Consider the following 15916-nt stretch of genomic DNA (forward strand, 5'->3'; position numbering starts at 1 on the left):
ACTCACTGTTTTTCACCACCTATTCAATTTTGGAGCTTTTTTTTATAAAATGTTCACCAAGTACGATATTTATTTTTTAGCTTTCTGATGTTATTATGCATTACAATTACTGAGCAAGTAGTGGCTCTAAGCTTTCATATTTCACCCCTAAGCTTACATTTGGCGTTCCGTATCTCCTTATCAAAGTATATATTTGGAGCTGGCTCCTTATGGATGAAAGGCAGTCTACTTGAGGCATGATCACCTGAGAACGCAGTAATCCAACTTTCAATTTGTTCAGGTGTCATATCTCCAAATTTCTGGTCCGAGGTCAAGTCCCCTATGCCAATCACGCCATTTGCCTTCATGATGTTTTTATCAGACCAAATAATGCGATTGCCCCCATGGTTTACATTGACCTCGCCACCAAAAACTTTGGGGGTGGTAACAGGAATCACATCCATACTCATGATCAGAGGATCATGGTCACTCCAGACACTCTGAGTTACTGTCATGTCCCGGACAGTAGATGCCACTTCTGCACTCGTATTTATATATATATATACGTTAGTAGCCATGTAGTTATGGTTAAGTTGCTGTTTCCATAGGAAGAGCACTTTTTGGGAAGCTTATAACTTCGCTCCCCCTGGACGAATTCTCACCAAACTTTGCAAAAAAGTATATGGCCCACTCTGATTTTTTTTTGCAAATTTTGGTGAGGTTTGGTCTGGGGGGGGCAAAGTTATAGGGGGGTCTCAGAATTTCTTTTTTTCCCATAGACATAATGGGAAAAATCTTTACTCACACCTACAGCCCAAACCGCTGGACGGATTTACACCAAATTTGCGGCAGGAGTGGCGGCTTGGTCCCAAAAGCGAGCTTTTTAATTTGGTGTAAATCCGTCCAGTAGTTTCTTTTTAAATGACCAAAATGTAAAGCAAAATAATTAATGATATCTATGTCCGCTCTGCGGATTCACTTCCCTGTTCGGTCCGCGGACTGTCCTCTGATTGGCTGTGCTGACCGCGGACTGGCCTCCGATTGGCCAGAAAATTAGCTGACTTTTGCATAGTCCGCGAACACCGGGACGCGTCTGCTGATTGGATGGTGAGAAAACGTGAAATGCCATCTTGGATTTGCTGACTTTTTTGGGGTCCGCGAACAGTGCGGTGAAAACTCTTTTTTAAAAAGCAGCATCTCACTTGTCAAACTCAACAAACAATCTCGGGGGGTGTGGGGGGGATAAGGATTCGATTGGATATGGCCATAAGAAGCCAAAAAATGGGTTGTTTCTCCACCCGAAGGTCCGCGAACACTCTGGATGTCCTGGGACAGTCCTGTGGTGTCCGCAGACAATTCAGATGTCCTAGGACATCTGTACCTATTTCTGCATTACAGGGTTGGGGAAAAGCAGTTTTTGGATGGCTTATAACTTTTGCGCCAATCAATGAAACTGCATGTAATTTTGCAATTTTATTCTAGAACTAATCCTGAATGGTTTTTCTGGGATTCTGTCAAGAGGGGGCAAAATTAGAGGGGGGGGTCCCAAAATATTGTAAAGGCATATACATTTTGTGTCATTTGACAAATCTGCAAAACATTTGGCAAAACGATTTTGGATCTAGATATACATGGTTTTCTAAAGTTTGGTGGGATTTTCTCAAGAGGGGGTGAAATTTAAGGGGGGGTCTCGACATTTTTTGATGGCTTATAACTTTGTTGCTATTTGACGAATGTGGACAAACGTTTTGAGAAAGATTATAGACCAAACCTTCAATGTTTGTGTAAAGACTGAATGGATTTTGTCGAGTGTGTGCTAAGTTATTTGACTATTGTATGTATCTACATTTTGACACTTTAAAAAAAATAAAACATGGGTAGATTTTGAGCAAACTCGTGAGGAGCATTGGCAAGAACATTAAAGCATGGTTTTGCAAATGGGCCCGTGTTTTATTTTTTGACAAGTGTAATAATGTAGGTACAAAAAATAGTCATATAGCTTTGGTGACAGAGGTATAGTCTGTGGCTGTGGGCAGTAGCCACATTGTCTGGGTCATGGCATAAGGTTATTGCACGGACAATCTGGTTACTGGCCATGACCACTAGGGACGAAAAATGGTGTTAAAGTGGCTATGTCTACCTGGGACCGGCTATGTGGTAAAGATATTCGAAGGTAGGATAGGTTTGAAAGGGAAAAACAGTTCATGTGGTAATATGCTCATAGGGTTTTGCAGGCTGCCATGGCAAGGGAAGAGGGGCTGTGTATGGAGCCCCACCTTCTCTTTCCATGTTGGCTGTCTTGGAAAAGAATTGTCCTTCCTACAGCGGGACACCTCCTGCATCCCTCTGTAGGGAGAATAATCCTTCATTCTTACAGCGGGACGCCACAGGCGTCCCGCTATAGGAAGAAAAATCTATGTTTTAGCACCCTGGGTTCCCGCTTTGGGAACCAGGGGTGCTAATGGCCTTTATCCCCCATTTCAGGGGCTGCAATGGACGATAATGGTCCGTAGCCCTCCTTATTTATTTATGTATTTATAATGCACCAATGCCCGCAGACATCAGACTGTGTGGTTACAGTATTTGTTGAGGAAGATGAGGTGGAGGAAGACAGCTTACTACTTGCTGAGAAAGGAATAACCTTTCTGAGAGCATTGTGGTCATTGGATTTGGTGTGGCGGCACATGGAGGTGGTCCCGTAGCAGTACTGTCCAGGTAGTCTGTGAGTGAGTAAAAAATTGCTCTCAGTGCATTTCACTTTGGTAACTTTAGCCTTTGGTACACTCCCAACAGTAGCAAAGAACTGGTACACCCATGATTCGATCTTGGGGCTAGAAGTAGACACTTCCTCTACCTCATCTTCTTGGTCCTCTTCATTGTCTATGAAAGTACAGTGCTTTTTTTGTTGTGAAGGTCCTCCAGCTGGTGGTGGTGGTGGCTCTTGGGGATGAGGGATGGCAATAATTGATGCCATTTTTAAGATAAATAGCAGTTTTGATAAAATTCTTCCAAGTATGTACTGTGTACTAGATTGGTAATGGATAATGAGTATGAAAAGGTGTCAGAGGTGTGCAAGGGAAATTTTGAAGTTGAAATTTCCTAGATCAGTAGAAAATGCAGTTCCGAACTGTCTGTGAAGGACGGATCTTATCGTGAAGTGCAGACGGGTTCTCGGACACGTCATCATGCGCCAGCGTATGGTCATGCGGCTCTGTCCGGACGGTCTGCAATGAAGTCAGATGTTCGTAGATATCTACGGATGCAAAACTAGTTGAAATAGTTGATTTGTTGAAAAATGGGAGGGCTATCATTTTTCAACAAATCAAGTATCAAGTGGGAGGCTCTCTGGGGGAAGTTTTTCCACAGCCACACATCCTTTCTCTTTAATTTTGTCATTTATTTTGAGTAAATTATATTGCTGAGTTATTGTAAGAGTGCTCACTAGCGCACAGTCCATATACGATCCCACAGATAGTTGAAATAGTTGCAAAAGTGTATATAAGTGTTAACAATGATTCTAGAAGGTGGGAAATGGCAAAGTTTTAATGTGTAAATTGGACACAAATATTATTATATTTGGCAAGTATGATATTAGTAAGTTGTAGGAAAATAGCATGCACTGGTAAACACCCATGACATTCACTGAAAAAATGTTGTTAAAGGGACGTTATGGTTAAGTTGGACTAATAAAAACCTATGAAATTCAATGAAAACACTTTGTTAAAGGGATGTTATGGTTAAGTTGCACTAATAAAAACCTATGAAATTCAATGAAAAAACGTTGTTGAAGGGATGTTATGGTAAAGTTGCACTAATAAAAACCTATGAAATTCAGTAAAAAAACATTGTTAAAAGGACGTTATGGTTACAAGTAAAATCGAAAACCCCCTGAAATTCGCCAGTTATGGTAAGATAAGCAGCCATAACTCGCACCACCACCGTGCACTGCTAAGACTAACACCCAGGACATCAAAGATGACCTCACAAATATCATTGATGACATCACTGATGACATCACATGTGCATTTACTTTTCATACAAGGGGTTGTGAATGTAATGTTGGCAAAAAGGTGTCAGGGATTATTGGGAGATGTGTAATAAATTACATACTTCATCACGCAATGTAGAATTCTAAAGAACATTTCATTGCAGTGTTCTTTCTAGTACAGGAACCTACTCATACAGAAATGTAGGTATTGGCTGCAGCATGCACCACAGAGGTGCTATATTTTAAATTTTCCAAAGTTATATAATAAAACGGTGAATGCTTCTGTATCAGACTTTTCCATACTGTGAAACATGTACTAAGTTGCTAATAATGCATCACTTACTACATATTTCTACTAATACACACAAAACATAAATAGAATACAATGCATACAAATATGGGGCTTATATATGGAGAGTAAAGTAAGCAAACAAGAGGCAGTACCATTAGCAATTGTGTATAATCTACATGATTGTATTCACGCACAGAAATGATTGCTGTGTTTCAGGCCTGCTTCTACCCCTATATATATACATCATAAAATGCAATTACATTCTAAGGAAAGTAGTGTAAGAACATGTGAGAATAGCAATATCTATAAATGTGATACCTTTAGAAAGTTAAGTTTCTGACTGTCAGTAAATAAACCCACCTGGCCTAAATATGGCAGTGAACAAAAAAGAAGGGGCTAGATATGTGATGTCATCAGTGATGTCATCAATGATATTTGTGATGTCATCTTTGATGTCCTGGGTGTTAGTTTTAGCAGTGCACGGTGGTGGCCTGAGTTATGGTTGCTTATCTTACCATAACTGGTGAATTTCAGGGGGTTTTCGATTTTACTTGTAACCATAAAGTCCTTTTAACAATGTTTTTTACTGAATTTCATAGGTTTTTATTAGTGCAACTTTACCATAACGTCCCTTTAACAAAGTTTTTTCATTGAATTTCATAGGCTTTTATTAGTGCAACTTAACCATCATGTCCCTTTAACAAAGTTTTTTCATTGAATATATATATAATCAATTGTACTCAGGTGCTGGCCGTTGTGCCAGGTACTCTTCCCCTGGCTATCACTCCGAGTTCGACCATTTATTATTTCCAGGTCCCAACACCTGAAAAATGCTCCCCAGCATTCGCCCTCATCATCCTCAAAATCATTAGATATCACACTATGCGGGAACAAACAGGCATTATTAGCCATACCCCTCCCCCTTTGATATGACAATTTACATCTCCAGCCAAGATAACAAAATGTGACTCAGTATCACTTTTCCATTGGCCTAATAATTCATGAAGCACATCTTGGATTAATTCACGATGGTTTGCCCCAGGAGGGTTATATACATTAAATAAGAGCATTTTTCCCAGGACTGCTTTATTGTTATGGTAACTTCAATTGCACTAATATACTCCTCGTAGATGGTCATTATCTTCCTGATAGGAACAGAGTTCTTGACCCCAACTAGTAGACCACCGTAAGGCCGTCGACGGGGCCCTTTCTTGGCCGGTGAGTGTTACAAAGAGTACCCGTCCAAGAATAACGGTGCCAGGAGCCAAGTCTCTTGGAGTAAAAAGAATGTTTGATTGTCAATGAGTGAAAGGGATCCATTTGTAGTCAACAGATGGTTAAACCCACGCGTATTCCAGCTCAGCAAAGTACAGGTTCAGAGTTTCTGAAGAACCATCGGAAGAGAGTCTGCCAGCCATTTCAAGGTGTTTTCAATGTCACTTAACTGGACCTTCTTTCCAGTGGGCAGATCAGGTTTAGTAGGATGCTTGATGTTTGTTGGCTTTGAGTTGTTGGTAATTAGTTGGTCCTCATCCTCCTTATTCATGTCCACTCCCTGACCCACTTGTGTTAGACTAGACTTGTGTAAGCGAATCATCTGAATCATAGCCTGAACGGCACAATGCAGCGCTGAAACATAGGGTTATGTACCCTAAGAGGTTCAACAAAGGTAAAGTCCTCGGATCGTATCACACGCTATTGTGGAGTAAGGTGTAATTTAGCCATCACCTGTTGCCTAGTCAACCATGTGTTATTGAATTTTTGATTCTGATTTTTAATAATGCAGATTTTATGGTCAATAGGATCACGCCCCTCAAGGACCCCTCTATCCAGGGGGTTTCTGAGTCTGCGTTGTGCCTCTTCTTTGGGGGGTTGAATATTTATTTGTTTCCCCCTCTCAGTAGCTTGAAGAAGCTGAATCCTGATTATTACTGCTTACATATGAAATCTTGTTTTTCAGGAAGAATCCAGCTAGTCAGAGTGCCTGCCTGGTTTCTTAGGCATTTCTTAGCTCTGTGGGCTCTTTTCCTTGCTTTTTTTTTATTTCATTGGCTGTGGAGCAGTTGTACGAAGTGGTGAGGCTATAAGCACTGGAATCTTCTTGTTTGCCACTCGCCTGGCCATACGCCACTGCTTCCTTGAATAGAAAGCAGCTGAGTCGTCCGCCTGGTCGGGATCCACTTCTTTGATTGCAAGGAGGACCTCCTCTTCAAGGGTTGAACCTCGGGCTTTATTATCCAACTCTTGAGGTTCTTGTGGGATTCTTAGGTTCGGCAGTCCCAAATGAAGAACAGAATTGACATGTATTCTCCCACATAATTTCAACAGAATTTTAAGAGCAAACTGCATTGCTCACTAGTCCCGCATTCATCCTGTGGTACTGACCCCTCTAGACCAATTAGTTGGTCCTCGTCCTCCTTATTCATGTCCACTCCCAGACCCACTTGTGTTAGACTAGACTTGAGTAAGAGAATCAGCTGAATCATAGCCTGAACGGTACAATGCAGCACTGAAACATTAGGGTTATGTACCCTAAAAGGTTCAACAAAGGTAAAGTCCTCAGATCGTATCACACACAATTGGCATGTATTCTCCCACATAATTTCAACAGAATTTTAAGAGCAAACTGCATTGTTCCCATTGAGGCTTGGAGATCCGTAATCAAAGTTGAATTAATACGGGAGTGCTCACTAGTCCTGCATTCATCCAGTGGTACTGACCCCTCTAGATCAATAAGAGGGGTCAGTACCAGATGCTGATAAGGAATTGGATGGAGTGTTTAATTGAGTGTCTTTAGGCAAAACAGCAGAAGTACTTTTACTGTTTTCTTGTTCTTGCCCCTTTTCCAGAGTAGCTAACACACTATCATCGGCATGGAGGACCTGAGCTTCAATTAGCTGTTCTCCTTCATTTACCGGCATGCAGTCTCTTGCAGTAGAAGCCATGTATTTTTGAATGGACAGACATAAGTCCAATAAAGAATTGTTATCAATGTCGTCATAGTTAGACACATTGGGCCTCATTACGAGTATGGAGGCAGCCAGGGTGCTATTAGCACCATGGCTGCCTCCATACCGGGCTCCAATACCGGGGTCTGTGAATGAGGAATTACCGGACCATTCTGACCTTGGAGGACACGGTAATTCCTCAAGCACAGAACCATTCCCCATTCCCATTTGAGCCCCCATAGGGCTTAATGGGACTGGGGATGAAGCTAATAACGGGCCAGTTAATAACTAGCCCATTATTAGCTCCTTGGTCCCCTCGCGGGACCCGGAAAGGACCTCTGGTTTTACCAGACATCTGTTCCGGGTCCCTCAAGGGAACCTCGTAATAGGCGCTCCCGTAATGAAGGGTGCCGGTCCTGTACCAGCACCCTTTAATATGGGAGCGCCTAGGTTGTAATGAGGCCCATTGAGTACTTGACTTCCATTGGTGTTAGGGGTTTGATTGTCTCCAGCATGTTCATTGTCTAGGTTTTTAGTTTTAGGAGCCACTTTTTGGAAAAGTGCAGGTATTGTGCCCTTAGCAACCTTATCTGCCGTGGGAGTGGTTATGTTGTTCTTAGTCTTGGGTGCAGTGGTTTCCTTATTGATATTGCCCTTCTTCAAATTGTAGCAGGACTTAATTGCTTTAGATTTTGTCATATCCAAAGCCGAGCTCCGCTACGTGTAAAGAAGGCGAGCACGATAGTATAAGGGGCAGACAGTCACCTGGAACAAATATTCACTTGGGTGGCCCGTTTGGTGAGGGTGCGGAGTGATTACAGCCCGGGATCAAAGAGAGCAGCTCAACAGTCTCCCAGCAGCTGATCACTAATCATGTTTAATAACCATTGTTTCCAGCAAATATTTTTTGTTAAAAATATCATCCAAATAATTAATCAGAGCAAACGTCAACCTAAAATCAGTTCCTCCACATAACAATTCCCACCATTCATCAACATTTGCTAACGGTTTCTCTCCAGATAAAATCACTTAGACATGTTCGCCAATCTCTCAACATAGGACTCACCAAAGTTAAATGCTTCAAAGATTCAACAAAGTCCTTACATAATCGGCACAGCCCATCTACAAAGTCCCCTCGCTTCCTAATTCTATTAGGATATTTAATATACCCAACAAGATGCTCATACAGTTTATAGTCATTTTTCTTTGTCTGGGATTGGTCCAATCATTACCCCATAGTAGTCTCTTGACCGAATCTGGGTTACTTTTTAGTTCCATTTCTGATGTACATATGTCTGCAAGTGTTTCTCTACATTGGGAAACCATGATGGCATAACCCAGTCATGTCACACACCACATTTTAATATTCTGAATTGGGCTGGTCTGTCTTCACAAATTATTTTGTGAAATAAAGCTAAGGAGTTTCCTACTACCCTAGGATAAAGACCCAGCTCATATCTAATGAATGGCGAGGGTACACAATTTGGCAGGTGAAAAACCTTTGCTTCTGCACCACAGCATAATCTGTGTACCACTTTTTGGTTGTAAAATTTCACTACCGGGGCCAATGAGGACTTGCCATTTTTATTGTGAATCATTTTTCCTTAGGCCGCCAATTTCTTGGCTTTTAGTTTTAATTCCATAATTCGAGGCAAATCCTTTATATTCACATTTACACTTATTCCAAAATATTTGATCATTTCTACCGGTTGTAGTGCCAACTTTCCCAATGACTAACTAGGCTGGTTTTGTTCCCCTCTGTGGCTGCAGGATTACGATTTCGAATTTGGCTATGTTTATCTTTAGACCATTACGATCAATGTTATCACTTGCAGTTGTTAATTTACACTGCAGAAGTCTACTAATTCCTCTTTGGTAAATAGGATATCCAATTCAGACTGATCTCATTTTAGTGTTTTTGCCTGTTCTGAATTAGCAAACAACCTGCCAAAGTGCTCAACCCACTTCGCTCCAGAGACTGGATTGCTATGGAGAGCTTGTTGGTTGTTTACTATTGCAATTACAAACTTCCATATTTTCCTTGAACTATTCGAAGACAGCTGTATTGACTATGCATCATTTTGGGTTAAAATGCCCTTGTGCGATATCAGCCAGTTCTTATACTGCTGTCTGCATTTTTTGCTGCATTTTCATCTCTTTGTATCTCTTTGTAGCCGGCATGTTCCTCATATCTCTAATGGCCTTATGTTATTTTTTCTTTTTTTTCATTAACTCTTTATCAAAAATATGTCTGGGTTTAAAATTCATATTCTTATTCCCTGACCTTACTACTATGAAGCTTGCCAATATTTGGGGTGTGAACTGTACTCATCCTCTGTTCATGCACTCGTTTCTGATATCTCTGAGACAGTTATGTGATGTCTGTTGGGTTCAAGCAAAGTCTTTTATGACCTGGCTCGATCTTAACTTTCACTGGACAGAGCTACCTTACCCTATCAAAGACATTCTGTGACACAAAGTAATAATCCAAGACAGAGTTCTGATTGCCTCTTTGCCATGTCAAAGCACTTGGAATGTCCCTTGGCAATTGACCATTCAACATATGGGGCCTCATTACGGCCATGGCGCTCCCGTAATGAAGGGTGCCGGTACGGTACCGGCCCCCTTCATTACGGGACGCCCTATTACGAGGTTCCCTTGTGGGACCTGGTAAGGACACATGGTAAAACCAGGCGTCCTTAGCGGGTCCCGCGAGGGGACCAAGGAGCTAATAACGGGCCTGTTATTAACGGGCCCGTTATTATCTCCCTCCCCATTCCCATTGAGCCCGATTAGGGCTCAAATGGGAATGGGGATGGGACTTACCGGGTCCTCCATGGTTGGAATAGCCCGGTAAGTCCTCATTGGAGGAACCCGGTACTGGAACTCGGTATGGAGGCCCATGGACATTTCTTGATTGAAGTTAATTTTTCCAAAGATTAGCTCTCGCTTTCTACGCTGATTGATCACTCACCAAACTTCTTGCTTCCTTCTATAATGACTCAATACAATCTATGATCAAGTCCACAAACAAAATAATCCTGGTGTTCCAATATTTACAGTTAAGATTGTCAATTTGATAAATGACTGTATAAACAAAATATGATGGTACCCATATTTTGAATTCCAATATAAAACTTATGGGTCCTTCCAATCAATTGCCAATATTTGAGTGTATGTATTCAGAGAATATTTGTCCAGCAGACTGAACCCTGCACCATTCCTTGTAATAGAAACAAACCCACCATAGGGCGTCCCCATAGGGCGTCCCTTTGCCCATTTCATCACACTATATAGGAAGAGGCTATGGCTATCTAAAACTGGGATGTTAGTCAAGCAGGTCTCCTGGAGGCATAGGACATCACATTGATTTATATTACATTCCGAGTTATTAAATAAATGCACAAATTCCCTGGTGTTCCAGAAGAACGTTGAAACAAAACCCTCCCGTGTTGGTACGTGGCATTATAATTTTTTATCCATGGACAATGCCCCAGCCAACCATTCCCAGTATTCACCCTCTTTCTTGGTGGGATGTTTAAGTTTATTTTGTTCTTCGATCCTCCTTTTACAAACCACTTTTTCTTTAAATGTTATTTTCAGAGGCTTGAGTTTGTTCCTTAGTCCCGTTGATTTCCCGAGAATTGGTTTATATGTATGAGGAGAAATTGAAGTTCACTCCTTCTCCAGTGACACCTGATCAATCTCCACCTTGGGATCAGGGTCTTTATTCTGCCCCCCTCTCCCATTCTTTTGAACAGTGCTAGTTCACTATTAGTTTCCGTAACATCGAATCCCAATGGGCGCAACAGTAGAGAGGCATCCAATAACAATGAGGTTTTAGAGCCCTTTTGGTAACACACATGCAATGGATGGGATGCAGAATAACTCTGACACCAAATAATCGAACCAACTCAGGAAGATGGCAAAGTTGTCTGTTTTAATATCAATTGTCTAAAACATGAAGTTACAACGGACATCAACAGACATTCGCTTGAGCTCTCATACATTTTATAAACAATTACAGTTATATAGCAAAACGTTGTCATATGTGAAATCATACTACGTGGCAAATACCAGAGACCTACGAGGGATTGTGATGCGCTTAAGGGGAACATCTAAGTATACTTTCTATAAGGAGTTGGGTTGCGATTGGGTCTCTACTGTCAGGTGGATATCATGTGCCTACCCTAATGCAAGTCACAGTATATTAAACTCAAACTATAATGCCCTTTATTATATGGCCTTCTGTAATTGGTTGGCACGCTTGTGCCATGTCTGGAACATTCAGTTCACTTTAGTAGCATGTAAACTCATACCCAGGTGCCAAAAGATGGACTTGATTTTACCTCCCCACCCAATTAGCCCAACGTCTCTCATCATGCATGCCTTCTGCCATGAAGATTGCATTTGAACTTGGCCTTGCAGTGTATTGTTGTCTCTGGGAATATAAGGGAGTGTGAGCATTCACTCTCATTGTTCTAGTACTCCTCTCCCAGCTCTCATCATCCTTATGTTCCTAAAATGTTTCAAAATGTTATGCAAAGCAGCTAGGAACCCACATTGGTACTATGTGTCCCTTTTCCCTATGTCATAGTGGTATTTTGAAAGAGCACAATAGGAGGGTACCACACTGCCCATTTTGGAATGATAACCGTCTATCAGTGATCATTAGAAATGAGCATTGCATATTTTCCAAAGGAGCCAGTTAAACATGTTAGAACACATTAATCATTTATTTCCATTTAATAAAAAAAATCTTCACTTGCTGAAAAAAAAAAAAGATTATTGGGTCTCACAATGTGACCTTTCCTATTAGAATGGATGGCACACACATTGAAACCAATGATGTGTTTTTATATGTACACTGAAGCATTGTTTGATTGTGAGCTCTGGCCAATAAATGGCTGATAGCTTTGTTCAACCTATGAACCTACAGATGTGTCAGAGTATGTATAAACACTTATAATTAACACCACACTGAAAATAACAAAAACAGTTGTAGAGCCTGCAGCCTTGGTTTCTTTTACTTAACAAGGTCTGTTTTAACCACATTAACCACTGCAGAGTCTAACTTGTCCCTCTCAGCGATTATGCAGCCCAAGTGGGATGGCAACATTCCTGCAGGATAAATGCAACAACAACAATAACACTATATGTCTCCAAAATACCGGGCTGGTCCCACCTCTGGGAAAGCCGCTTTCACTGCTGCACTCATTCTGCTTTTAACCATTAAAAAAAAAGCTCCCTTGCCCACTCCTTCAAGATATCTGTGTTTTTCTTCTGGTTGTGCTGCTGTCAGCAACAGCTCTTGTGGCTCAGGCAAACGCGCAACAGACAACTACACTCTCGCAGAGAGAGCATCTCATGGGTCCTCTATGCAAGTCTGTAATTAGAGCATGCAGACAAAACGACACTCCACTTTTTGCATGAGGACGATAATTATGCAAATGTATCTATAATTGTGAGAAAAACGTTACCGTCTTACATGAAACAGGGAGACAGCAGAAGATGTATGCATTTATTTATGTATTTATGTATTGTGATTTTATAATGGGCCCCGAATCATGGAATTATCTTCACAGGAAATAGGGAACTTGCACGCCAAACTGTGTGCAAAATCCTGCTCGTCGATTCATGGTATTGAATTTGTGGGATTTTTCCAGGACCTTGCGAAAGACATCACACAGAGCATGGGCGTGGCTTGTGCAGAAGGCTAGGAAGGAGGAGGAACAAAGAAAATGGGGAAGAGCATGCAAAAAAGTGGGAGTTCTGAGAGACGCCCGCAGGCATTCCCTCACATGCCTTCAATTGCCCCAAACCACATGTATTCATGGAACCACCTGCGCAGCCTCTAAGCATAGAAATGGCCACACAGATTTGTCAATCTCTACACCACCCGAGGGCAGGCATAAAGACACTTGCTCATAGGAATCGCAGCAAGGAGGTGGGTTTGCATGTTGGATTTAGGGGTGCGTGTATGCAACCAGGGTTCCGATCCAATTTATGGGTGAATGTACACAGTGTAGTGGGGTTTGAATGCAGATTTTCTGAGTTTAACCCGAGTTATGAATTTTCATATGCATGTTGCCAGGGTGCCGGCAACAGTAACGGAAGACACTGTGCAGGGTTTCCAAGATGCACACCTGCTTGCGGGGGCTTTCAGGCACAGTTTGAAGGGTGTATGTATGTGCGCCCGCTTGAGAACACAAAGGTAGCTGTTCTGGCTGTTTATGCTTGGTGTGGGGGCGGGTCGGGGGCATTCCGGATGTGACTTGCGAATACAGTTACTTTGCACTGTACATTCCATGAATACAAAGGGCACTCATTTTTATTCTGCAAGCAGGCTTGCACAGTCTCGTTCTCAGCACCAGGCAAATGCGGCAGAAATGCACACTTTTCCATGAATGGGGCCCAATGTGTTTCAAGGCGCAACAAGACAAGGGTGGGGACAGGCATGATAAAACAAAAACAGTCCTTCTGGGCCTTGTCACATTCGGATCGTGCAAGTTCAGTAAACAGAAGTAACAGAAGTGCAGGGCTGGGGGGAGTGTGGGAGAGTTAAGCAAGTGCCAGGGGAGGCCAGGTGGACAGAGCCCAAGGAGTGCATGGGCAGAAGGTCCACATGTTAAGTGCGAGGAACAGGGCTTGAAAGTTTTGGGGGGTGCAAGCCCAGCTAGGATACTGCAGGCAAAAGGATACCAGAAGGGCAAGTGCAAGTTGGATGTGGGGGTCAAAGGAGACCAAGTGCAGGGGTAGACTGGTAGATGATAGCCTAGTGCCCTGTAAGAATCTGAAGGAGCTAGGTAGCCAGTCACGATGCAGAGGGGGAACACTAGCAGGGGAGGGGGAGAGGGAAGGAGGAAGAAAAAAGGAAGGTCTTGAGAAGCTTCCAGAACTTAAGGAGATCCGGCTCAAGTCTAAGAGGAGCAGAGATGCCATTCCAGGGCGAGGCACCTGTGGAGGAGAGAGATCTACCGCCCACTTTCTGCTTGGAGAAGCGTCTGATCTGCCGAGAGTTGGAGGTAGACGACAAAAGGGCTCTAGCAGGGAGGTATTTAGGGAGAGAGAGTTGGATATAGTGGGATCCAGGCCGCAGAAAGCCTTGTGGATAATGCAGAGGGTTTTGAACTTGATCCTTGCAGAAACCGGGATGTATCGCACTGTGCCACTTTTAAATGAATAATACAGGAAATAAGGAATTTGGTTCTTCACAAGAGCAGACTTGTCTCTTGGATAAGGCAGTACTGAAATAACCCAATAAAGAATGTATCATGTTTAGTGGGGCTAATTGTGGCAATGCACATTGATCAAGTGCAGTGCAACATTTTGAGAATGTATCATTCCTGCCTTTCGATGAAACTCTATGAATTTGAAAACAAAGGAACAGAGCATCTAGTATTTTAAACCACCCTGAAGAAGGCCTGGCCTAGAAACACATCGGCCACTCTTGTCGAAACTTAAGTAGACGTTCTTTGAAGGGTTGTGATTTACAGTGGAAAAACCAATATCTAAACAACACCCGAAGAATAGGTGAATACAGTCCCACCTTGACATTAGCATTGTGAGAATCTTGGGGCTCAGAATTCTAGATGATGCCTAAGCATCTGGACAATTGCCATGTTAAAGTTTATTACTATTGCTGTGTTAAAAGTGTGAATGTTGTGTGAGTTTGTTTTCCTGGATTCAGGGCATGTGTTCTCAGGGGCTTATGATAACATAACATTGTACTGTTGCATTTTGCACATTTGCACTTTACTTGTTTTCATGTTCGAATGTGTGCTGCTAATTGCGATGTTTCCAATATCTCCATTTTAAACTTAATGTTTGACTTCAGGTGAATTGAGAAATAGATGAGACAAATGTTGGCCAAGAACCCGCATCTTGTCTACAGCCTTTTCCAAAACAATGAAAATGTATGTGTAGTTACAGGTGAGCAGATAACAAAGTTAAATGCCTTTAAACCCCATTACAGCCCCCCTCCAAAGCTGTATTATCAATATGAATTGAGACCAAAGCTGAGAGGTACATTTTACTCACCAGGGAGTCCCTCATACATTTGACATCTCGCTGGTATAGAGGGAAGGTATTCTAACTAACCCATGCCCAAAGTAACGTGAGCGTCGCCCCTCCCTACCTCCATTCCTTCTCCTGACTGCTTTTAAATGTCAATGATGTATTTCTTCCTGAAACAGCTCCCTTTTCCTGGTTTCCTGCATGACTCTCCATTCCCCTAGCCATTATTCTCCAACCTCTTGTGTCCCTTCAGGAAGCTTACATAGTCAATGTGAAGGTGTGAAGGGGGATGGGACCAGTGGAAGGCATTGGATGCCTGTGCGGTACCAAGTGCCACCCAGTCTTTGGGCCCTTGCAGCCCCCATTCACCTTCAAAACCATAGTTTGGAGGGTTCTATGTGCCTAGTGCCACTCGCCCAAACCTGGCATTAAAGCCATGCAAATACCTTAATATGTCTGTGAATTTGAAAGGGCAGCTCTTAGTCATTTGCGAATGGTGTCAAGTCTCCTAATGTAGTAGTAATGTTTGGGTGACAATAGCCGAAGAGGGAATTTTCATCTGAAAGCACCCGATAGCTCCACCTTCTACTAATTATTTCTGCATCATCTTTCAAGACACTTAAGTGGAGTCACAACATTGCCACTCGCACCCCTGTTAAACCCAGGTATTTCCACGATGTCCTGGCATACAAA

The sequence above is a fragment of the Ambystoma mexicanum genome, chromosome 11 (assembly GCF_040938575.1).
Source record: "Ambystoma mexicanum isolate Mex_15411 chromosome 11, UKY_AmexF1_1, whole genome shotgun sequence".
In the NCBI taxonomy this organism is placed as follows: domain Eukaryota; kingdom Metazoa; phylum Chordata; class Amphibia; order Caudata; family Ambystomatidae; genus Ambystoma; species Ambystoma mexicanum.